This window comes from Ranitomeya variabilis, chromosome 3 (assembly GCF_051348905.1).
Source record: "Ranitomeya variabilis isolate aRanVar5 chromosome 3, aRanVar5.hap1, whole genome shotgun sequence".
Lineage (NCBI taxonomy): Eukaryota > Metazoa > Chordata > Amphibia > Anura > Dendrobatidae > Ranitomeya > Ranitomeya variabilis.
The window spans coordinates 489,466,871-489,492,273 of record NC_135234.1 but is presented as its reverse complement, the minus strand read 5'-3'; the positions used below and the strand labels follow the sequence as shown (position 1 = coordinate 489,492,273).

At 47.7% G+C, this 25,403-nt stretch overlaps 1 protein-coding gene across 1 annotated transcript in view; it reads right to left on the bottom strand.

The window, feature by feature from the left end:
* The window catches only part of LOC143817720 (uncharacterized), an 800,811-nt gene extending 779,224 nt beyond the window's left edge, over window positions 1–21,587 (bottom strand). Inside the window, exon 1 of the mRNA XM_077299209.1 lies at window positions 20,239–21,587. The gene's annotated coding sequence lies outside the window, so the exon portion shown is untranslated. The remainder of the gene's footprint in view (window positions 1–20,238) is intronic.
* Window positions 21,588–25,403: the final 3,816 nt, after the last annotated feature.

Below are 25,403 nucleotides of genomic sequence, written 5' to 3'. Positions count from 1 at the left end.
TTGCCTACTAATTCTTGTTATCATCAGAATATGTTCCTGTCTGACAGACGTGTTCTCAATAGTCTTCAAAGCAACCAGTCATTTATAATTCAAGAAGCTGACAAAAGGAGCAATATTGTATTGTTGCCTAGGGATATGCATGTAACTGAGGTTTATAAACAACTTAATTATGCAAAGTGTTATTTTTAGCTCCCTCAATTCCAACCTTAATTTTTTCTCTTAAACTTCAATGTATACTTGATACAGCTTTGGAACTTAATATCATCAATAAACAAAAAAAAAGATTACAAGTATATAAAAAAAACACTTATACCAACATTCTATATCCTTTCAAGGGTGCACAAAATTTTTGAATGTTCACCAGGGAATCCTAGAGTATCTGGAATTGGGAGTGTCTGTGAAAAGGTCTGCACCAATGTTGACTTCTCTTTACTACCACTTCTCTTAAATTTGCCATCTTATTTCAGGGATTCTTCCCATCTTCTTCAGCTACTCGTATCTGTGGATCTTCCGAATTATGCCCTATTGGTTACCATCGAATCAATATATACAAACATTGCCCATCATGATGGCCTTGCTGCTGTAAATGAAACTATGGGGTGCTCAGTGTATAATGGTGCTCTCAAGAAAATATTTTGGTATGTGGAATAAATGGCAATCTTCGTCACTCAAAAAAGGAGAATTTATTGAACATAAGGCATAAGATAATTAGACCCAAGTGAATTTAGATATGTTTTAAATCAACATTTCCGTGCATCATATCCTTTTCCAAAATATATCTGCATATAAAAGACACAAAAGTATTATTAGGTGACATTTGTACCAAATAACTATTGGGTCTTGATATAAAACAAGATTAGATCAATCTCTCACTTCAATGTAGTGAATTCTGACGTATTTAGTATATTTTATGTACATTTTATGCATGTTTGAAAAAAAGAGGCAGCATGCTAAATTACTATACAACAATGTACAGGGTGGGCCATTTATATGGATACACCTAAATAAAATGGTAATGGTTGGTGATATAAACTTCCTGTTTGTGGCACATTAGTATATGGGAGGGGAAAAACATTTCAAGATGAGTGGTGACCATGGCGGCCATTTTGAAGTCAGCCATTTTGGATCCAAGTTTATTTTTTTCAATGGGAAGAGGGTCATGTGACACATCAAACTTATTGAGAATTTCACAAGAAAAACAATGATGTGTTTGGTTTTAACAGAACTTTATTCTTTCATGAGTTATTTACAAGTTTACAACCACTTATTAAATGTGTTCAAAGTGCTGCCCATTGTGTTGGATTGTCAATGCAACCCTCTTCTCCCACTCTTGACACACTGATAGCAACACCACAGAAGAAATGCTAGCACAGGCTTCCATTATCCGTTGTTTCAGATGCTTCACATCTCCTATCTTCACAGAGTGCAAAGGCAGTTCCTATCAATTAAGTAAGAGAGAAAGCTGTGAGTTATTGTGATGGAAATATATATATATCATGTAGATCTCACTTGCATGTATACTCCTTAAACTTGACCACATGAGCTAGGCCAGATGGTTCCTCGGTACTTTCCAGACACCCAAAAACCAGAACTTAGGCCAGATGTCTTGAACTAATGTCTAAGAATCCTGCTGAATAGCATTATGAATGTGACAGCTACAATTTAGTTGCTTAATCAACATTCATATGTGCATTAATCACAATATTCCATATATATATTTAGATAACCAATAACAGAGGAGCTAGACAATATGATAATTAACTAACCACACCTAATCACCTCCTTTCTATATGCAATTATAAATCCATGTATGTACAATAAATCATCAGTATTGGTGGAATGTCATTGTCACAATATTGTGCAGTCTCATTCTTGAGCGCTCAAAATACTCAGTCTAATTGGGAACGGCCGCAGCACACACAGGGATAGATTTATCCAAACCAAATTTCCATAACAAGTTAACAATCAAAAGAACAATGGAGAAAGATAAAGATTAGTGATGAGCGAATACATACAGCACTATTTGTTACTCACATGAATAGTATGGTGGTGAAGGATTACTTAAGTGATAATACAAGCCTCCTTCCTGAGTCTTCAGTGCCCTTTAACTATTGGTTGTCCAAGCTGCACACTTGTCCCACACTTGTCCCAACCTCTACTTGTACGCCTTGGAGGTGCTGCCATACCCTGCTGTGAGTGTATTGTTTGAGCGGGTTTTTAGTTTATCAGGTGCAATCATAACGGATAGGCACACACACCTATCAACGGAAAATGCAGACAGGCTGACTCTTCTAAAATTGAACAAGTGCTGGATTTCCTCTAACTTTGTAAGCCCTATGGATGACAGCAACGTTATGTAAATGCAGGTCAATTTTTTGGGGGGAAATTGTATTCATGTCCATCCCTTACCATCCAAAACCATTTTGTTCAGGAAATCACCTCCTCCTGCTTCTGCTATAAGTACTTAGTGTTCATCTACTGTATGTATATATGGGTAATGTTTTGTACTTTTGGAAACCTTTTTACATTGTGCAATTGTCAACTTTCTACTCCTTATCTCTACCTTTATTAATAAATGCAAAGTGTATTGTGATGTCCCCAGCACGGTGTCTTTCAGCTGGTCCATGGGTTAATTTTTGAAACCTTTGGACATTGTGCAAATATCAAATTTCTACTCTCCATCTCTATAAATTCTATTATTATAATATTTTAATGTGTTGCCTTTCTCACAGTCTCTTTAAGCGAGTATTTAGTAGCCTGATGTTGATATTTGGATCTGCACTTGGACATTTTGGAACAAGAATGGATTATCATGCTCCACACAGTTCTTCAGGTTTCAGCCTTACAGTGTTAGGGGTCGACATGCTTAGCTGCTCCTCCAGGTAGACAAAGGAACACTTTGATTGTGGAAAACCTGTTTTTTTATTAAAGTCTCTTTCCTCTGCAGATTCCACCTCCTGACACCTGGCAATGTTCTCTGCTCCTCCTAGAGCCAAGTGGGATTGCTTCATCTCCCAATACACCACCCCAACTGTCTCTCATGTCCAGGTATTTAACCAGGACCATGTGATGATAACATGATCGTGACATCACCGCAGGTCCTGCTAGTGCAAATGCCGGTGTCGGCTCTGCAAGAGGGGATACTGTGAGCACCCTCCCACCCACTTTATGGGTGCTCACATAAAACCAGCCTATTGAAAGTTTAACATTAACCCTCTCAGCACTTAGTGTGCTCGATGCAAAAACAAGCTGGTTCTACATCAGTGACTGTAGTATACTCAGTGATGTGTACAGTGGGGAAAAAAAGTATTTAGTGAGCCACCAATTGAGCAAGTTCTACCATTTAAAAAGATGTGAGAGGCCTGTAATTGACATCATAGGTAGACCACAGCTATGAGAGACAAAATGAGAAAGAAAATCACCTCTGATTTGGCAAGATTTATTTTGCAAAATATGGTGGAAAATAAGTATTTGGCCACTTAAAAACATGCAAGATTTCTGGCTCTCACATACCTGTAAGCTCTTCTTTAAGAGGCTCCTCTGTCCTCCACTCATTACCTGTAGTAATGGCACCTGTTTGAACTTATTATCAGTATAAAAGATACCTGCCCACAACCTCAAACAGTCACTCTCCAAACTCCACTGTGGTGAAGACCAAAGAGCTATCGAAGGACACCAGAAACAAAATTGTGGTTCTGCACCAGGCTGAGAAAGCTGAATCTGCAATAGGCAAGCTGCTTGGCGTGATGAAATCAACTGTGCGAGCAATAATAAGAAAATGGAAGACATACAAGACCACTGATAATCTCCCTCAATCTGGGGCTCCACGCAAGATCTCACCCTGTGGGGGTCAAAATGATCCCAAGAACGGTGAGCAAAAATCCCAGAACCACACGGGGGGACCTAGTGAATGACCTGCATAGAGCTGGGACCACATAACATAAGCTACCATCAATAACACACTATGCCACCAGGGACTCAGATCCTGCAGTGCCAGATGTGTCCCCCTGATTAAGCCAGTACATGTCCGGGACCATCTGAAGTTTGATAGAGAACATTTAGATTAACCAGAAGAGTATTGGGAGAATGTCATATGGTCTGATGACCACAACTGTTTATCACTATCACATAATGGTAGTTCTTCTTCACGTCACCTGTCTTATCTATGTTATTATTTCTGGGCTGTATTGTGCATAAATATCTGATTCTTCAAAATTTGTATTAGTCTATGCCCGATGAAGGGACCTGATCAGTCTCAATAGCTTGCAATTTGTTACCATCTTTTCAGTTAGCCATTAAAAGGTATCAACCACTGAGGACTAGTGTTGAGCGATACTTTCCGATATCGGAAAGTATCGGTATCGGAAAGTATCGGCCGATACCGTCAAAATATCGGATCTAATCCGATACCGATACCCGATCCCAATGCAAGTCAATGGGACGAAAATATCGGAATTAAAATAAACCCTGTATAAACTTGTAGGTTCATTCTACATGAAGGAAAACAACTAAGAATAATGTAGGATGTATTGGGGGACGTGGCGGAGACATTAAAGGCACAGAGTTTTAGCCCAATGTAATAGAATAGCAGGAGTTTTTTTTTTTTTATGACGTTCGGCGGTAGAAAGATTTTGACTATGTTAATTTTTTTTTTATTTTGTCAGATATTGATGTTTCACTACTTCCACGCCCTTCACCTTCTTTTTTACTTCTCCCACACTTTCTTCTTCATTATCCTCATCATCAGCTTCTTTGACATCAACTTCTTCACCTTATTCATCTTCTTCTTCATCTTCTACCTATTATTTTTTTGGTTACATTGTTCATATTCTTTTTATTTTACTATTATCTTCATCATATTCTACTTCTTCATCATATTCTTATTTGTGACAGGCATTCCCGTAGTTGTTATCTATAAAAGTTTGAAGATTACACCTTCCGTTCTGCCTGTCACAAAAGAGTTACATTTGTCCGCGTTCAGTTTGGCCTGCAGCATCAGGCTTTATCCAGGGGCACCACGAGGAGGAACGGACTCACCCCCATACACTGCTTAGTCTTCTTCTGCTTATAATTTAGATAATATTTTTTGCTCTGATATTTAGTGTTATGCTTAATGTTCTTCTGCTCTTTGTTCTGCAGCCTCTTGTTCTTCTGCTTCTCGGTCTTCCAGGTCGTCGTCGTCTCCAGGGTCGTCGTCTCCGGGGTCGTCGTCATCGGGGTGGTCTTCAGGGTCATCGTCTCCAGGGTCGTCGTCATCACGGTGGTTGTCGTCTCTGGTGTCGTCGTCATCTTAGGGGTGGTCTTCCGGGTCATCGTGTTTAGTCTCTTGAACTTGGAAATGTAGCAGAAGGTACAAGAAGGCTGAGAAAATGCCGAGAACCAGCTGATGGAACTGGAACTCGGATGGCTACCCGAAGGTCCAAGAGCCAATGGAACTACCGAGGACCAGCTGACGTTACTGGAACCCGGTTACTAAGCAGGAGGTACCCGTGCCTGAAAGCACTACCAAGGACCACCTGATGTTGGTGGAACTCGGATACCCAGAGGGAGGCACCTAAGCCAAAGGCTCTGCCCGGAACCAGCTGACGGTACTGGAACCAGGATGGGGAGCAGAAGGTACAAGAGCAAAAGACACTGCCGAGAACCAGCTGACGGTGCTGAACCCGGATGGGTAGCCGAAGGTCCAATAGCCAATGGAACTACCGAGGACCAGCTGATGTTACTGGAACCCGGTTACTAAGCAGGAGGTACCCGTGCCTGAAAGCACTACCAAGGACCACCTGACGTTGGTGGAACTCGGATACCCAGAGGGAGGCACCTAAGCCAAAGGCTCTGCCCAGAACCAGCTGACAGTACTGGAACCAGGATGGGGAGCAGAAGGTACAAGAGCAAGTGTCTGCGTGGCTTTTGCAGGACACGATGCCGGCTGCACAGCAGGGGAACAGCTGGTGGTGCTGAACCCCACTGACACATTGGCTGGTGTTTTTCTCTGTGCAGCTAGCAGTACCGGGCCCCAACTGGCGGTGTTAGAGCCCGGGGTCAGCAGGAGGAGGAGCAGGAGGAGGAGCAAGGGGGAGGGGAGTGTAGGCCGAAGCCTGCAGTGGCGGCAGCTTTGGGTCTGTTGTGCCTGCGTGGCGGTCGCAGGACACGTTGCCGGCTACACAGCAAAGGAACAGCTGGCGGTGCTGAACCCCACTGACACATTGGCGAGGTGTTTGGCTCTGTGCAGCCAGCACTTCCGGACAGCAACTAGCGTTGTTGGAGCCCGGGCTCTGCTGGTGGAGCAGAGTGTAGGCCGAAGCCTAATTGAACCGATTTCAAAGGTAACCTTTAACCCCCCCTCAGGGGTTACAAACTAGAAGAGCCACAGCTTATGCAGCAGTAGTGCCGCACAAGTCAAAGGTTGCTCTTTTAATTTTGCTCCTTGCACACGCCGAATGAAACACGTATAACACTTAGCCCTTTATACAGTCAAACTGTGTTGGAGGCGCGAGTTCCCTTTGTAATGAGAAGCAGCACAGATGTCAAGAATCCCACCTTGGTGCTGGGTGCAGCCTCCTGAGCGTTGTTATTTGCTGTACAGGAGTCTGCGCTGTCGTGTTATCCCCCGGCCTAGCGCTGTTAGCGCTGCCCATCTTCTGACCTCATTTAATGTCGGCCGGTGCGGTTCGCGATGACCATGAATCCCAGCCCCGCAGTGTCTTAACATTGTTAAAACACTGCGGGGCTGGGATTCATGGCCTGGCGCAGCACATATGTTCGCCTCTCGCACTCGGGTCCTTACACCCGCTTCAGACTGTGCGGCGTCAGCTGATCCCTTATCGCATGCCACGGCCATGAAGCCGCACAGTCTGAAGAAGGCGGAAGGAGATGAGTGACAACAGGCGAAGATATGCACTGCTCATGCCCATCAATCACACCCTCGCAGTCCCAATAAATAAGACACCGAGGGGCGTTGTGTGGGTCAGGGCGGCCGCAGAGGCGCAGGCAGCCAAAGAATGATGCCAGAAGACGGGCAGCGCTACCAAGGGGGTTGCAGCGTGTCATTACAAAGGAAAGTCACACCACCGGGACGGTTAAATGGTCACACAGAGGACACATTTTAGACGTGTTTTCAGTTCCACATGTGCGAGGAGAATACGTTTATGAGCCACCTTGCACACATGCAGCATTACCGCTGTACGAGGTGGCTGTAAAACATACAAACGCCTGGGGGAGGGGGGACAGGTTCCCTTCAATTTCAGTTCTTGTGTCTGCGTGGCTTTTGCAGGACACGTTGCCGGCTACACAGCAGGGGAACAGCTGGCGGTGCTGGACCCCACTGACACATTGGCTGGTGTTTTTCTCTGTGCAGCTAGCAGTACCGGGCCCCAACTGGCGGTGTTAGAGCCCGGGGTCAGCAGGAGGAGGAGCAGGAGGAGGAGCAAGGGGGAGGGGAGTGTAGGCCGAAGCCTGCAGTGGCGGCAGCTTTGGGTCTGTTGTGCCTGCGTGGCGGTCGCAGGACACGTTGCCGGCTACACAGCAGGGGAACAGCTGGCGGTGCTGAACCTCACTGACACATTGGCTGGTGTTTTTCTCTGTGCAGCTAGCAGTACCGGGCCCTAACTGGCGGTGTTGGAGCCCAGGGTCAGCAGGAGGAGGAGAGGGAGCAGAGTGTAGGCCGAAGCCTGCACTGGAGCAAGTTGAAAGGGAAACTTTAACCCCCCCCAGGCGTTTGTAGCTGAAAGAGCCATCGTGTACAGCACTAATGCTGGAAAAGGTAAACTTAGCTCTTTTAATTATGGTCCTTGCACATGCTGAACCTAACACTTATGAAAAGTGTCCCCTCCTACCGTGATACCGTCCGGTAGGTGGAACTTTCCTTTGTGATGTGACGCAGCACAGCCGTCATTCTTACCCCCTTGGCGCCGTGCGCCGCCTCCTCAGCGTTGTTTGAATCAGTCCCGGAGCCTGCGCTGTTAGGTTAGCCCTTGGCCATGCACACATTTTGCGCTGCCCGTCTTCTGACATCATTTGGTGTCAGGCTGGCTGCGCCTGTGCGGCCGCGCTGGCCGAGATCCCGCCTCGTACTGTCTTCTGATTTCATCCCACTGGGGGCCTGAGATCCGTGGCCATGCGCAGTGCATATCTGAACCTCTCACTCCCCTCCCTACGGCTTCTTCAGACTGTGCGGTGTCACGGCCGTGGCATGCTATTAGGGACCAGCTGACACCGCACAGTTTGAAGAAGCCGTAGGGAGATGAGTGAGAGGTGGAGGTTCAGATATTCACTGCGCATGTCCATGGATCTCAGGCCCCCAGTGGGATGAAATCAGAAGACAGTACGAGGCGGGATCTCGGCCAGCGCGGCCGCACAGGCGCAGCCAGCCTGACACCAAATGATGTCAGAAGACGGGCAGCGCAAAATGTGTGCATGGCCAAGGGCTAACCTAACAGCGCAGGCTCCGGGACTGATTCAAACAACGCTGAGGAGGCGGCGCACGGCGCCAAGGGGGTAAGAATGACGGCTGTGCTGCGTCACATCACAAAGGAAAGATCCACCTACCGGACGGTATCACGGTAGGAGGGGACACTTTTCATAAGTGTTAGGTTCAGCATGTGCAAGGAGCACCACGAAAAGAGGCACTTTTTCCCTTTGCATCATTACTGCTGCACAAGGTGGCTCCTTCAGTAACAAACGCCTGGGGGGGGGGACAGGTTCCCTTAAATTTAACTTGTTGTGCCTGCGTGGCGGTCGCAGTACACGTTGCCGTATACACAGCAGGGGAACAGCTGACGTTACTGAACCCCAATAACAGAGGAGGGACTGTTGACTGTGCGTACAGCACTACCAGGCAACAACTAGCGGTGTTGGAGCCCAGGGACAGGTGGAGGAGGAGGAGGTGGAGGAGATAGGAGGGATTGCCACACACACAGCAGGGGAACAGCTGACGTTACTGAACCCCAATAACAGAGGAGGGACTGTTGGGACTGTGCGTACAGCACTACCAGGCAACAACTAGCGGTGTTGGAGCCCAGGGACAGGTGGAGGAGGAGAAGGTGGAGGAGATAGGAGGGATTGCCACACACACAGCAGGGGAACAGCTGACGTTACTGAACCCCAATAACAGAGGAGTGACTGTTGACTGTGCGTACAGCACTTCTGGACAGCAACTAGCGGTGTTGGAGCCCAGGGACAGGAGGAGGAGGAGGAGGTGGAGGAGATAGGAGGGATTGCCACACACACAGCAGGGGAACAGCTGACGTTACTGAACTCCAATAACAGAGGAGGGACTGTTGGGACTGTGCCTACAGCACTACCAGACAACAACTAGCGGTGTTGGAGCCCAGGGACAGGTGGAGGAGGAGGAGGTGGAGGAGATAGGAGGGATTGCCACACACACAGCAGGGGAACAGCTGACGTTACTGAACCCCAATAACAGAGGAGGGACTGTTGACTGTGCGTACAGCACTACCAGGCAACAACTAGCGGTGTTGGAGCCCAGGGACAGGTGGAAAAGCAGAGGAACACAATGTAGGCCGAAGCCTGAGAAAGTCGAAAGGGAACCTTTAACCCCCCCCCAAGGCGTTTGTAGCTGAAAGAGCCAGCTTGTGTACCACAAAAGATGCAAAAGGAAAAGTGTTGTGAATTTGCTCTTTGCTCCCTCTAGTGGTTACTAGTTTTTTGACTCTGGTTTTTCTGTCATTCCTTTTATCCGCACCTGGGTCGTTAGTTAAGGGTGTTGCTATTTAAGCTCCCTGGACCTTCAGTTCTATGCCTGGCAACGTAGTTATCAGAGCTAGTCTGCTGTGCTCTTGTCTACTGATCCTGGTTCCAGTTATATCAGCTAAGTCTGCTTTTTGCTTTTTGCTATTTGTTTTGGTTTTGTATTTTTGTCCAGCTTGTTCCAAATATATATCCTGACCTTTGCTGGAAGCTCTAGGGGGCTGGTGTTCTCCCCCCGGACCGTTAGACGGTTCGGGGGTTCTTGAATTTCCAGTGTGGATTTTGATAGGGTTTTTGTTGACCATATAAGTTACCTTTCTTTATTCTGCTATCAGTTAGCGGGCCTCTCTGTGCTAAACCTGGTTCATTTCTGTGTTTGTCATTTCCTCTTACCTCACCGTTATTATTTGTGGGGGGCTTCTATCCAGCTTTGGGGTCCCCTTCTCTGGAGGCAAGAAAGGTCTTTTGTTTTCCTCTACTAGGGGTAGCTAGATTCTCCGGCTGGAGCGTGTCATCTAGAATCAACGTAGGAATGATCCCCGGCTACTTCTAGTGTTGGCGTTAGGAGTAGATATATGGTCAACCCAGTTACCACTGCCCTATGAGCTGGATTTTTGTATTCTGCAGACTTCCACGTTCCTCTGAGACCCTCGCCATTGGGGTCATAACAGTTTGCCAGGCCAGTATTAAATGTTTAATGCATTGCAGAAGAGGGATTATAAGAAAGAAGATTCTGAGGTTTTTTTTTTTTTTTTCTTCTTCCCCTTTACCTCAGAGTGGCTATGCTTGCTGCAGACATGAATGTCCAGACCTTGATTACAAGTGTGGACCAGCTGGCTACTCGTGTGCAGGGCATACAAGACTATGTTATCAGAAATCCTAGGTCAGAACCTAAAATACCGATTCCTGAACTGTTTTCCGGAGACAGGTTTAAGTTTAGGAATTTCGTGAATAATTGTAAATTGTTTTTGTCCCTGAGACCCTGTTCATCTGGAGACTCTGCTCAGCAAGTAAAAATTGTTATTTCGTTCTTACGGGGCGACCCTCAGGATTGGGCTTTTTCGCTGGCGCCAGGAGATCCGGCATTGGCTGATATTAATGCGTTTTTTCTGGCGCTCGGTTTACTTTATGAGGAACCCAATCTTGAGATTCAGGCAGAAAAGGCCTTGCTGGCTATGTCTCAGGGGCAGGACGAGGCTGAAGTGTACTGCCAAAAATTTCGGAAATGGTCCGTGCTGACACATTGGAACGAGTGTGCACTGGCCGCTAATTTTAGAAATGGCCTTTCTGAAGCCATTAAGAATGTTATGGTGGGTTTTCCCATTCCCACAGGTCTGAATGATACTATGGCACTGGCTATTCAAATTGACCGGCGGTTGCGGGAGCGCAAAACCGCAAATTCCCTCATGGTGTTGTCTGAACAGACACCTAATTCGGTGCAATGTGATAGAAAAACCGCAAATTCCCTCATGGTGTTGTCTGAACAGACACCTGATTTGATGCAATGTGATAGAATCCTGACTAGAAATGAGCGGAAAATTCATAGACGCCGGAATGGCTTGTGCTACTACTGTGGTGATTCTACACATGTTATCTCAGCATGCTCTAAACGTATAGCTAAGGTTGTTAGTCCTGTCACCGTTGGTAATTTGCAACCTAAATTTATTCTGTCTGTAACTTTGATTTGCTCACTGTCGTCTTATCCTGTCATGGCGTTTGTAGATTCAGGTGCTGCCCTGAGTCTTATGGATCTGTCATTTGCTAAGCACTGTGGTTTTACTCTTGAACCATTAGAAAATCCTATTCCTCTTAGGGGTATTGATGCTACGCCATTGGCAGCAAATAAACCGCAGTATTGGACACAGGTTACCATGTGCATGACTCCTGAACACCGCGAGGTGATACGTTTCCTGGTTTTACATAAAATGCATGATTTGGTTGTTTTAGGGCTGCCATGGTTACAGACCCATAATCCACTCCTGGACTGGAAGGCTATGTCAGTCTCAAGTTGGGGCTGTCGGGGTATTCATGGGGATTCCCTGCCTGTGTCTATTGCTTCTTCTACGCCTTCGGAAGTTCCGGAGTATTTGTCTGATTATCAGGATGTCTTCAGTGAGTCTGAGTCCAGTGCACTGCCTCCTCATAGGGACTGTGACTGTGCTATAGATTTGATCCCAGGCAGTAAATTTCCTAAGGGAAGACTGTTTAATCTGTCGGTACCTGAACATACCGCTATGCGTTCATATATCAAGGAGTCTCTAGAGAAAGGACATATTCGTCCGTCTTCTTCCCCTCTTGGTGCGGGATTCTTTTTTGTGGCAAAAAAGGACGGATCTTTGAGACCTTGTATTGATTATCGGCTTTTAAATAAGATCACTGTCAAATTTCAGTATCCTTTACCGCTGTTGTCTGACTTGTTTGCCCGGATTAAAGGTGCCAAGTGGTTCACCAAGATAGACCTTCGTGGTGCGTACAACCTTGTGCGCATTAAGCAAGGTGATGAATGGAAAACCGCATTCAATACGCCCGAAGGTCATTTTGAGTACTTGGTGATGCCTTTTGGGCTCTCCAATGCGCCTTCAGTTTTTCAGTCCTTTATGCATGACATTTTCCGGAAGTATCTGGATAAATTTTTGATTGTTTATCTGGATGATATTTTGGTTTTTTCTGATAATTGGGATTCGCATGTGGAGCAGGTCAGGTTGGTCTTTAAAATTTTGCGTGAAAATTCTTTGTTTGTCAAGGGCTCAAAGTGTCTCTTTGGTGTACAGAAGGTTCCCTTTTTGGGGTTCATTTTTTCCCCTTCTGCTGTGGAGATGGACCCAGTCAAGGTCCGAGCTATTCTTGATTGGACTCAGCCCTCGTCAGTTAAGAGTCTTCAGAAGTTCTTGGGTTTCGCTAACTTCTACCGTCGTTTTATCGCTAATTTTTCTAGCATTGTGAAACCTTTGACGGATATGACCAAGAAGGGCTCCGATGTAGCTAACTGGGCTCCTGCTGCCGTGGAGGCTTTCCAGGAGTTGAAACGCCGGTTTACTTCGGCGCCTGTTTTGTGCCAGCCCGATGTCTCACTTCCCTTTCAGGTTGAGGTGGATGCTTCAGAGATTGGAGCAGGGGCCGTTTTGTCGCAGAGAGGCCCTGGTTGCTCTGTTATGAAACCTTGTGCCTTTTTCTCTAGGAAGTTTTCGCCTGCCGAGCGAAATTATGATGTGGGCAATCGGGAGTTGTTGGCCATGAAATGGGCATTTGAGGAGTGGCGTCATTGGCTCGAGGGTGCTAAGCATCGTGTGGTGGTCTTGACTGATCACAAAAATCTGATGTATCTCGAGTCTGCTAAACGCCTTAATCCGAGACAGGCCCGCTGGTCATTGTTTTTCTCCCGCTTTGATTTTGTTGTCTCGTATTTACCAGGTTCAAAGAATGTGAAGGCCGATGCTCTTTCTAGGAGCTTTGTGCCTGATGCTCCTGGAGTCGCTGATCCTGTTGGTATTCTTAAAGATGGAGTTATCTTGTCAGCTATTTCTCCGGATCTGCGACGTGTGTTGCAGAGATTTCAGGCTGATAGGCCTGAGTCTTGTCCACCTGACAGACTGTTTGTCCCGGATAAGTGGACCAGCAGAGTCATTTCCGAGGTTCATTCCTCGGTGTTGGCAGGTCACCCGGGAATTTTTGGCACCAGAGATCTGGTGGCCAGGTCCTTTTGGTGGCCTTCCTTGTCAAGGGATGTGCGGTCATTTGTGCAGTCCTGTGGGACTTGTGCTCGAGCTAAGCCTTGCTGTTCTCGTGCCAGCGGTTTGCTCTTGCCCTTGCCTGTCCCGAAGAGACCTTGGACACATATCTCCATGGATTTCATTTCTGATCTTCCGCTATCTCAGGGCATGTCCGTTATCTGGGTGATATGTGATCGCTTCTCAAAGATGGTCCATTTGGTTCCTTTGCCTAAGCTGCCTTCCTCTTCCGATCTGGTTCCTGTGTTTTTCCAGAACGTGGTTCGTTTGCACGGCATCCCTGAGAATATTGTGTCAGACAGAGGATCCCAGTTCGTTTCCAGGTTCTGGCGATCCTTTTGTAGTAGGATGGGCATTGATTTGTCGTTTTCGTCTGCTTTCCATCCTCAGACTAATGGACAGACGGAGCGAACCAATCAGACTTTGGAGGCTTATTTGAGGTGTTTTGTCTCTGCTGATCAGGACGATTGGGTGACATTCTTGCCGTTGGCTGAGTTTGCCCTTAATAATCGGGCTAGTTCCGCCACCTTGGTTTCGCCTTTTTTCTGCAACTCTGGTTTCCATCCTCGCTTTTCTTCGGGTCATGTGGAGCCTTCTGACTGTCCTGGGGTGGATTCTGTGGTGGATAGGTTGCAGCGGATCTGGAATCATGTGGTGGACAACTTGAAGTTGTCACAGGAGAGGGCTCAGCGCTTTGCCAACCGCCGCCGCGGTGTGGGTCCCCGACTACGCGTTGGGGATTTGGTATGGCTTTCTTCCCGCTTTGTTCCTATGAAGGTCTCCTCTCCCAAATTTAAACCTCGTTTTATTGGGCCTTACAAGATATTGGAAATCCTTAATCCTGTATCTTTTCGTCTGGATCTTCCTGTGTCGTTTGCTATTCACAATGTATTTCATAGGTCCTTGTTGCGGCGGTACATTGTGCCTGTAGTTCCTTCTGCTGAGCCTCCTGCTCCGGTGTTGGTTGAGGGCGAGTTGGAGTACGTGGTGGAGAAGATCTTGGATTCTCGCCTCTCCAGGCGGAGGCTTCAGTACCTGGTCAAGTGGAAGGGCTATGGTCAGGAGGATAATTCCTGGGTGGTCGCCTCTGATGTTCATGCGGCCGATTTAGTTCGTGCCTTTCATGCCGCTCATCCTGATCGCCCTGGTGGTCGTGGTGAGGGTTCGGTGACCCCTCACTAAGGGGGGGGTACTGTTGTGAATTTGCTTTTTGCTCCCTCTAGTGGTTACTATTTTTTTGACTCTGGTTTTTCTGTCATTCCTTTTATCCGCACCTGGGTCGTTAGTTAAGGGTGTTGCTATTTAAGCTCCCTGGACCTTCAGTTCTATGCCTGGCAACGTAGTTATCAGAGCTAGTCTGCTGTGCTCTTGTCTACTGATCCTGGTTCCAGTTATATCAGCTAAGTCTGCTTTTTGCTTTTTGCTATTTGTTTTGGTTTTGTATTTTTGTCCAGCTTGTTCCAAATATATATCCTGACCTTTGCTGGAAGCTCTAGGGGGCTGGTGTTCTCCCCCCGGACCGTTAGACGGTTCGGGGGTTCTTGAATTTCCAGTGTGGATTTTGATAGGGTTTTTGTTGACCATATAAGTTACCTTTCTTTATTCTGCTATCAGTTAGCGGGCCTCTCTGTGCTAAACCTGGTTCATTTCTGTGTTTGTCATTTCCTCTTACCTCACCGTTATTATTTGTGGGGGGCTTCTATCCAGCTTTGGGGTCCCCTTCTCTGGAGGCAAGAAAGGTCTTTTGTTTTCCTCTACTAGGGGTAGCTAGATTCTCCGGCTGGAGCGTGTCATCTAGAATCAACGTAGGAATGATCCCCGGCTACTTCTAGTGTTGGCGTTAGGAGTAGATATATGGTCAACCCAGTTACCACTGCCCTATGAGCTGGATTTTTGTATTCTGCAGACTTCCACGTTCCTCTGAGACCCTCGCCATTGGGGTCATAACAGAAAAGGTGGCTCTTTTCATCATGCTCCTTGCAAACACAGAACTAAACACTTATAAAATGTGTCCCCTGAAACCGTGAAACCGTCCCGGAGGTGGGACTTTCCTTCGTAATATGACGCAGCACAGCCGTCATTCCTCCCCCCTGGGCGCCGCGCCCCGGCTCCTCAGCGTAGTTTGATTCCGTCCCGGAGCCTGCGCTGTTATGTTATCCCTTGGCCAGGCACACTTAGCGCTGCCCATCTTCTGACATCATTTGGTGTCAGGCTGGCTGCGCCTGTGCGGCCGCGCTGGCCGAGAGCCCGCCTCGCAGTGTCTTCTGATTTTATCACACTGGGGGCCTGGGATCCATGGCCATGCGCAGTGCATATCCTCGCCTCTCACTCCCCTCCCTACGGCTTCTTAAGACTGTGCGGTGTCACGGCCGTGGCATGCTATTAGGGACCAGCTGACACCGAACAGTCTGAAGAAGCCGTAGGGAGATGAGTGAGAGGTGGAGGTTCAGATATGCACTGCGCATGTCCATGGATCCCAGGCCCCCAGTGGGATTAAATCAGAAGACACTGCGAGGCGGGCCCTCGGCCAGCGCGGCCGCACAGGCGCAGCCATCCTGACACCAAATGATGCCAGAAGACGGGCAGCGCTAAGTGTGCCTGGCCACGGGATAACATAACAGCGCAGGCTCCGGGACGGAATCAAACAACGCTGAGGAGCCGGGGCGCGGCGCCGGGGGGGGAGGAATGACGACTGTGCTGCGTCATATTATGAAGGAAAGTCCCACCTCCGGGACGGTTTTACGGTATCAGTGGACACATTTTATAAGTGTTAAGTTCTGCGTGTGCAAGGAGCTAAACCAAAATAGCTACCTTTTCCTTGTGCAGCATTACTGCTGCACAAGGAGGCTCTTTCAGTAACAAACGCCTTGGGGGGGGGGGACAGATTCCCTTACATTTCAGTTGTTGTGGCAGCGTGGCAGTCGCATGACACATTGCCAGCTACACAGCTGGGGATCAGCTGACGTTACTGAAACCCAAGAACACTGGGTCGTATGTTTTGACTGTGCAGACGGCACTTCTGAGCCTCAACTGGCGGTGTTGGAGCCCAGGAATTTAAGTTCAGGTGGTAGAAAGATGAACACAACAGGAGACCTGGATAACGTATACAGTGACCTAATTATTTAATCAGGAGGAGGAGTGGCAAATTCCTGCGAGATCCAGGCCTTGTTCATTTTCAGGAAAGTAAGCCGGTCAACGTTATCGGAGGATAGTCGCATGCGACGGTCAGTTAGTACACCACCTGCAGCACTAAAGACACGTTCCGATAATACACTGGCCGCAGGGCAAGACAGCACCTCCAATGCATACTGGCTTAGCTCTGGCCATGTATCCAGCTTTGAGACCCAAAACTTGAAAGGGGAAGAGCCGTCTGGGAGTACAGCAAGAGGGCAAGACATGTAGTCTGTCACCATCTGACGGAACCATTGCCTCCTGCTGACTGGAGCCGTCTGTGATGGTGTAGACTTTTGTGGGGGGCACAGAAAACTGTGCCACAGTTGGGCCATACTGGTCTTGCCTTGGGCAGAGGCACTGCTTCTGCTCCCTCTTTGTGCAGAGCCTCCACCACTGCCTGGACGCACTGAGCTGCTTTGGAATGCACTAGCAGCACTTCTCTCAGTTGGAATGGAGAAGATGATGGAATTGACCAGTGTGTCTTGGTACTCCCGCATTTTTCGCTCCCGGTTCAACGGTGTGATGAGGCTTTCTACGTTGTCCCGGTAGCGAGGATCGAGGAGGGTGAACACCCAATAATCAGACATGTTGAGAATGTGGGCGATGCGGCGGTCGTTTCTCAGGCACTGCAGCATGTAATCCACCATGTGCTGCAGACTGCCAACTGCCCAAGAAACGCTGTCCCCTGCTGGAGGCGTGATATCTGCCCGCTCGTCATCACCCCACCCTCGCTGTACACACTGAGTACTGGACAATTCGGTAACTCCCTCCTCTGGACGGATGTCTTCCTCCTCCATTGACTCCTCCTCATCCTCCTCACAAACTGTCCCCTGCCTACGCGTTTGTGAGGAACCACGTGGCGCTGACTGTCCAGAAGATGATGGAAATGGTGAATCCTCATCCTCCACCTCTTCCACAACATCATCCCTTAGCGCTTGCAGTGATTTTTCAAGCAGGCAGATAAGGGGGACAGTCATGCTGACTAGTGCATCATCTGCACTCGCCATCCGCGTGGAATAATCAAAGGGACGCAAAACCTGGCAGACGTCATTCATAGTGGCCCACTCTGTGGTTGTGAAGTCTGTACGGCGCTGAGTGCGACTTCTTTGCGCCTGAAGCAGCTGGTACTCCATTACAGCTTGCTGCTGCTCACACAACCGCTCCAACATATGTAACGTGGAATTCCACCTGGTAGGTAGGTCACATATGATGCGATGTTCCGGCAGGCGGTGTCGGCGCTGCAGAGCCGCAATGCGCGCTTTTGCCGTGCTGGAACGCCGCAAGTGAGCACACTCTAGGCGGACCTTGTGCAGCAGTGCATCAAGATCCGGATAGTCCCTCAAAAAGCTCTGCACGACCAAATTGAGCACATGTGCCAGACATGGGATGTGAGTGAGGTTGCCGAGGCCCAGAGCTGCCACCAGATTTCGGCCATTATCACACACTACCATGCCTGGCTGGAGATTCGCTGGCACAAACCACACATCGCTCTCCTGCTTGATGGCATTCCAGAGCTCCTGCGCTGTGTGGCTACGATTCCCCAAAAAAATTAATTTCAAGACGGTCTGTTGACGTTTGGCCACGGCTGTGCTCATGTCGGTCGTAACAGGTACACGTTCATCATGGGTCCATGTGGAGGTGGACTGTGACGGCTCCTGCAGCGATGATTCTGAGGAACTGGTGTAAGAGGAGGAGTCAATGCGTACAGAATGGATTCCTGCAATCCTTGGAGTGGGCAGGACACGTCCTGCGCCACTCGCACGGTCTGTACCCGGCTCAACGACATTAACCCAATGGGCAGTGAGGGAAAGGTATCGCCCCTGTCCATGTTGACTGGTCCACGCATCGGTGGTGAGGTGGACCTTGCTACTGACGGCGTTCAGTAGCGCGTGTTTTATGTGTCCCTCCACATGCTTGTGCAGGGCAGGGACGGCTTGCCTGCTGAAGTAAAAGTGGCTGGGCACATTGTACTGTGGGACTGCCAATGACATCAAGTCACGGAAGCTGTCAGTCTCCACCAGCCTGAATGACAGCATTTCCAGTGACAGAAGTTTGGCAATGCCTGCAGTCAGAGCCTGTGCTCGTGGGTGGTTTGACGAGAAAGGCCGCCTTTTCTCCCATGCCTGTACTACCGATGGCTGTAGACTGGGCTGGGAGTGTGTGGATGACTGGGAAAGTGGTGCTGCGGGTGGAATTACAGCGGGTCTCTGGACAACAGGGCCAGAGGTTCTTCCACGGCGATCCTGGGAGGAAGCCGAACCAGCTGCGTGTGAGCTAGAGGAAGAGGCAACACGAGCTGAAGAGGTGGTAGCTGCCGCTGTTGGTTGGCCTAGCTCTTCAGTGTGTTTTTCTAACTCCGCCGGGTGCCTGTTGCGCACATGTTTCCACATGTTGGAGGTATTGAGGTTGCTGACATTTCGACCTCTTTTGACTTTTTGATGACACACCTTGCATCTGACATAGCAAATGTCATCTGCAACTGTGTCAAAAAAGGACCAGGCACTGCAAGTCTTGGGAGCGCCCTTTTTGGCTTTTGGAAGAGACATGCTCCTAACGGGTGCCAAAGCGGAGGCTGCAGGATCCGCAGTCTTCCCCCTCCCTCTCCCTCTTTGGGCCGTACGGGGAATCTCTTCCTCAGAGCTGCTCCCACCACCTTCCTGTCCCTCACGCCAAGATGGGTCAAGGACCTCATCATCTACACTACCCTCTGCCCCCAACTGCTCCTCCTGGGTAGTCTCAGCAGCAGAGCACGCACCAGTAAGTGGCACCTGAGTGTCATCATCAGCTGATGCGGCCTGCGATGTGGTGACCGGAGCCACTGGCCCACCCGCCTCTTCAGAGGAAGAGAGAAAAAGCTGTTGGGCATCACTGCACCCTGCCTCTTCTTCCATTTCTCCAATGCTGCTTGGCTGGCCCCCTGTTTCCAAGCCAAGAGATTCAGAGAACAGAAGTAGAGACGGCTCCTGTCCTGGGCTCTCTGTCTGCCTGGGCAATTTGGCAGGTGGTGAAGAGACAGATGGCTGCTCTCCAGTGCTCTGTGTCTGAGAGGATGTGGCACTAATTGAAGTTGATGCATTAGCTGCCATCCATCCGACAACGGCTTCAATTTGGTCTTCACGCAGCAGCGGTGTACGGCGCTCTGACACAAAGCTGAGCATGAATGACTGTTGCCTGGTGAAAGTGGGTGCTGATGAGTCACCGGTGCCCGCAGCAGGCACAGAATCCCCACGTCCCCTCCCTGCTCCGCGCCCACGCCCACGTGCCTTACTCACTGCCTTCTTCATCTTGGTTGACTGATAAAGATAAGCAGAAAAGTACTAACGGCTTTGTGTGCTTATTCCTGAGCAACTCCTCCTAACAGGTATAAGAAACACTAATTTTCTAAAGTGTGGACTAGACTTTAATATGAGCTAATGTGGCCTACACAAATGTAAAGTGGTGTAACTGGTGTGTTTGGTGAACTTTATTATTTATTTATTTTTTGGGGGCTGAACTGACAACGGATAGAGCTGCAGTCACACGGAGACCGTGCAGACAGACGTAAACGGCGCTGCAAGGCCCAAAAACCCTCCTCTACGTTATCCTATGTAGTGTTTTTCCACAAGTTAGCTGGAGACGGGTGGAAAGACACTAATAGGATTTTTTGGAAAAAATGTGCAGCAGCCTGCACTACTTAAAACAAAATGAAAATTGATTTGGCGGTATGACGCAGTGAAGAACCCTGAGCTGGAGACAACCAGGCTATGGCTGCTCACAGACTACAGGGCGAGCTGCAGTCACACGGAGACCGTGCAGACAGCCGTAAACGGCGCTGCAAGGCCCAAAAACCCTCCTCTACGTTATCCTATGTAGTGTTTTTCCACAAATTAGCTGGAGACGGGTGGAAAGACACTAATAGGAATTTTTTGAAAAAATGTGCAGCAGCCTGCACTACTTAAAACAAAATGAAAATTGATTTGGCGGTATGACGCAGTGAACAACCCTGAGCTGGAGACAACCAGGCTATGGCTGCTCACAGACTACAGGGCGAGCTGCAGTCACACGGAGACCGTGCAGACAGCCGTAAACGGCGCTGCAAGGCCCAAAAACCCTCCTCTACGTTATCCTATGTAGTGTTTTTCCACAAATTAGCTGGAGACGGGTGGAAAGACACTAATAGGAATTTTTTGAAAAAATGTGCAGCAGCCTGCACTACTTAAAACAAAATGAAAATTGATTTGGCGGTATGACGCAGTGAACAACCCTGAGCTGGAGACAACCAGGCTATGGCTGCTCACAGACTACAGGGCGAGCTGCAATCACACGGAGACCGTGCAGACAGCCGTAAACGGCGCTGCAAGGCCCAAAAACCCTCCTCTACGTTATCCTATGTAGTGTTTTTCCACAAAGTAGCTGGAGACGGGTGGAAAGACACTAATAGGAATTTTTTGAAAAAATGTGCAGCAGCCTGCACTACTTAAAACAAAATGAAAATTGATTTGGCGGTATGACGCAGTGAACAACCCTGAGCTGGAGACAACCAGGCTATGGCTGCTCACAGACTACAGGGCGAGCTGCAGTCACACGGAGACCGTGCAGACAGCCGTAAACGGCGCTGCAAGGCCCAAAAACCCTCCTCTACGTTATCCTATGTAGTGTTTTTCCACAAATTAGCTGGAGACGGGTGGAAAGACACTAATAGGAATTTTTTGAAAAAATGTGCAGCAGCCTGCACTACTTAAAACAAAATGAAAATTGATTTGGCGGTATGACGCAGTGAACAACCCTGAGCTGGAGACAACCAGGCTATGGCTGCTCACAGACTACAGGGCGAGCTGCAATCACACGGAGACCGTGCAGACAGCCGTAAACGGCGCTGCAAGGCCCAAAAACCCTCCTCTACGTTATCCTATGTAGTGTTTTTCCACAAATTAGCTGGAGACGGGTGGAAAGACACTAATAGGAATTTTTTGAAAAAATGTGCAGCAGCCTGCACTACTTAAAACAAAATGAAAATTGATTTGGCGGTATGACGCAGTGAACAACCCTGAGCTGGAGACAACCAGGCTGTGGCTGCTCACAGACTACAGGGCGAGCTGCAGTCACACGGAGACCGTGCAGACAGCCGTAAACGGCGCTGCAAGGCCCAAAAACCCTCCTCTACGTTATCCTATGTAGTGTTTTTCCACAAATTAGCTGGAGACGGGTGGAAAGACACTAATAGGAATTTTTTGAAAAAATGTGCAGCAGCCTGCACTACTTAAAACAAAATGAAAATTGATTTGGCGGTATGACGCAGTGAACAACCCTGAGCTGGAGACAACCAGGCTATGGCTGCTCACAGACTACAGGGCGAGCTGCAGTCACACGGAGACCGTGCAGACAGCCGTAAACGGCGCTGCAAGGCCCAAAAACCCTCCTCTACGTTATCCTATGTAGTGTTTTTCCACAAATTAGCTGGAGACGGGTGGAAAGACACTAATAGGAATTTTTTGAAAAAATGTGCAGCAGCCTGCACTACTTAAAACAAAATGAAAATTGATTTGGCGGTATGACGCAGTGAACAACCCTGAGCTGGAGACAACCAGGCTATGGCTGCTCACAGACTACAGGGCGAGCTGCAATCACACGGAGACCGTGCAGACAGCCGTAAACGGCGCTGCAAGGCCCAAAAACCCTCCTCTACGTTATCCTATGTAGTGTTTTTCCACAAATTAGCTGGAGACGGGTGGAAAGACACTAATAGGATTTTTTTGAATAAATTAGCAGCAAACTACACTACTTGAAAAAAAAAAAAAAAAGAACAGTATGAGGCAATGAACCACCCTCCCTGAACTGAATACAACCAGCTATGGATGGCCTATGTGGCTGCACTCAGACTAGAGAGTGGGCTGCACTCACACACACACACACACAGACCTTGCAGATCGCTGTGAAAACAGCGCTACAAGGCAAAAGCAAGGTGAATAGTAGGTGAACACAGCGGTTGCTAAATTAGCCTTTGGAAAGCACAAAGAAGCAAATCGCTATCTCTAAACTGTCCCTCAGTCAGCAAACAGCGTCCTGTCACTAACTGAATTCACAGCAGAGTGATCGCAAAATGGCGCCAGCGACTTTTAAACTGCATCATGACATCATTTCAGCAGCCAATCACAGCCTTGCCAGTAGTTTCATGCCCTCCATGCTAAACAGGATGTGCCCACACTTGGAATCATTCTCATTGGCTGAATTTCTGCATTTTGAATCTTGGAACTTCCGATTCCGGTATCCGATACACGGCAAGTATCGGAATCCCGGTATCGGAATTCCGATACCGCAAGTATCGGCCGATACCCGATACTTGCGGTATCGGAATGCTCAACGCTACTGAGGACTCTAAATTCTAAATATTGCTCATGTGTATGAGAGAGTTGGATGAGATAGTTGCTAGCCTAACAATCTGATGAACCATTATTAGATAGACACAGGAAACAACAAATAATTCCAGTGGATCTATCCTACTTGGCAGTTAAAATCCATCTTATTATTTCATCTTTAAAATAATCCATTTTGCAGAAGTCCTTGATGTACACGGGGATCAAAGAAAGGGCACACTGCTGCTTTATGCATGCAGACAATGCGTTTCGACCTTCTAAGGTCGTCTTCTAGATCTCAAATGTGAGCAGTGCCCAAGATAATAATATGCCATGCTCTTAGGAATTCAGTCCAATTGGGAATCTAGTAATTTGCATAATTAAAATAGGGTGTATACCCTTATCTTGCAGGGATAAATCTTTGTTATATGCAGAGTGTGCAGGAATTTAGTAAGCATATTGCTGCATGATGCCCCTTGTTTTTCACATATAACATCATATAACATCATATGTATCAAAATCTGTTAGGTCTGTTAATTATCACAGACTCAGTATTAATCTAATTATTCATAAACAGAAAAAGAATTTGACTATCATTTTTAGTTTTTTTTGCCTCTAATGTTCAATAAAAATAGATAATATTTAGACAAAAGTTGAAGTCAACTATCCCAATGCAATTACCGTATATACTCGAGTATAAGCAGACCCCCCTAATTTTGCCACAAAAAACTGGGAAAACTTAATGACTTGAGTATAAGCCTAGGGTGGGAAATGCAGCAGCTACCGGTAAATGTCAAAAGTAAAAATAGATACCAATAAAAGTAAAATTAATTGAGACATCATTAAGTTAAGTGTTTTTGAATATCCATATTGAATCAGGAGCCCCATATAATGCTCCATACAGTTCATGATGGCCCCATAAGATGCTTCATAATAAAATATGCCCAATATAGTCCTGCATAAAGGTTAATAATGGCCCCATAAGATGCTTCATAGACACATTTGCCCAATATAATGCTGCACAAATGTTGATTATGGCCCTATAAGATGCTCCATAAAGATATGTGCCCCATATAGTGCTGCACAAACGTTGATTATGGCCCCATACAGACACTTGCCCCATATAGACACTTGCCCCATATAGTGCTGCACAAACGTTATGGTCCCATAAGATGCCCCATATAGACACTTGCCCCATATAGTGCTGCACAAACGTTATGGCCCCATATAGTGCTGCACAAACGTTATGGCCCCATATAGTGCTGCACAAATGTTATGGCCCCATATAGTGCTGCACAAATGTTATGGCCCCCATATAATGCTGCACAAACGTTATGGCCCCCATATAGTGCTGCACAAATGTTATGGCCCCCATATAGTGCTGCACAAACGTTATGGCCCCCATATAGTGCTGCACAAATGTTATGGCCCCCATATAGTGCTACACAAATGTTATGGCCCCCATATAGTGCTGCACAAACGTTATGGCCTCCATATAGTGCTGCACAAATGTTATGGCCCCCATATAGTGCTGCACAAATGTTATGGCCCCCATATAGTGCTACACAAATGTTATGGCCCCCATATAGTGCTGCACAAACGTTATGGCCTCCATATAGTGCTGCACAAACATTATGGCCCCCATATAGTGCTGCACAAACGTTATGGCCCCCATATAGTGCTGCACAAACCTTATGGCCCCATGGATGCTCCATACAGACAATTGCCCCATTTGCTGTTGCTGCGATAAAAAAATCACATACTCACCTCTCCGTTGCTCAGGCCCCTGGCACTTTCAACATTCACCTGCTCCTCATTCCGGTGCCACTCCATCTTCAGTAGTGATGCTCAGGTCAGAGAGCAGAGTGGCACTAACTACGTCATCACACCCTCTGACCTGAGCGTCACTGCTGAAGATGGAGCGGCACGGAACGAGGAGCAGATGAATATCGTGCAGCGCAGCGCTCCCCCTCCCCGTTATATTCACCTGCTCCTGGCGCTGTGAAGTCCCTGCTTTCCCACAGCTTCTTCCTGTAGTGAGCGGTCACCGTTACCGCTTATTACAGTAATGAATATGCGGCTCCACCCCTATGGCAGGTGGAGCCGCCTATTCATTACTATAATGAGTGGTACCATGTGACCGCTCACTATAGGAAGAAGGGCCGGGGAAGCCAGGGACGTGCAGGGACCGCGCCAGGAGAAGGTGAGTATAATTAGACAGCTGCCACTCCCCCTCCCCTGCCGACCCCTGGGTATGACTCGATTATAAGCCGAGAGGGGGACTTTCAGCCCCCAAAAATGGGCTGAAAATCTTGGTTTATACTCGTGTATATAAGGTATATCATATTTGTTTCCATATTACTATTATTGGATCTACCGCATGTTAGTAATAACTTATTCTGGAAAAAAAAATTGTTTAAAAAAAATGTTAGATTGACAGCTGTATTTGGAGCTTTAGTCAAAC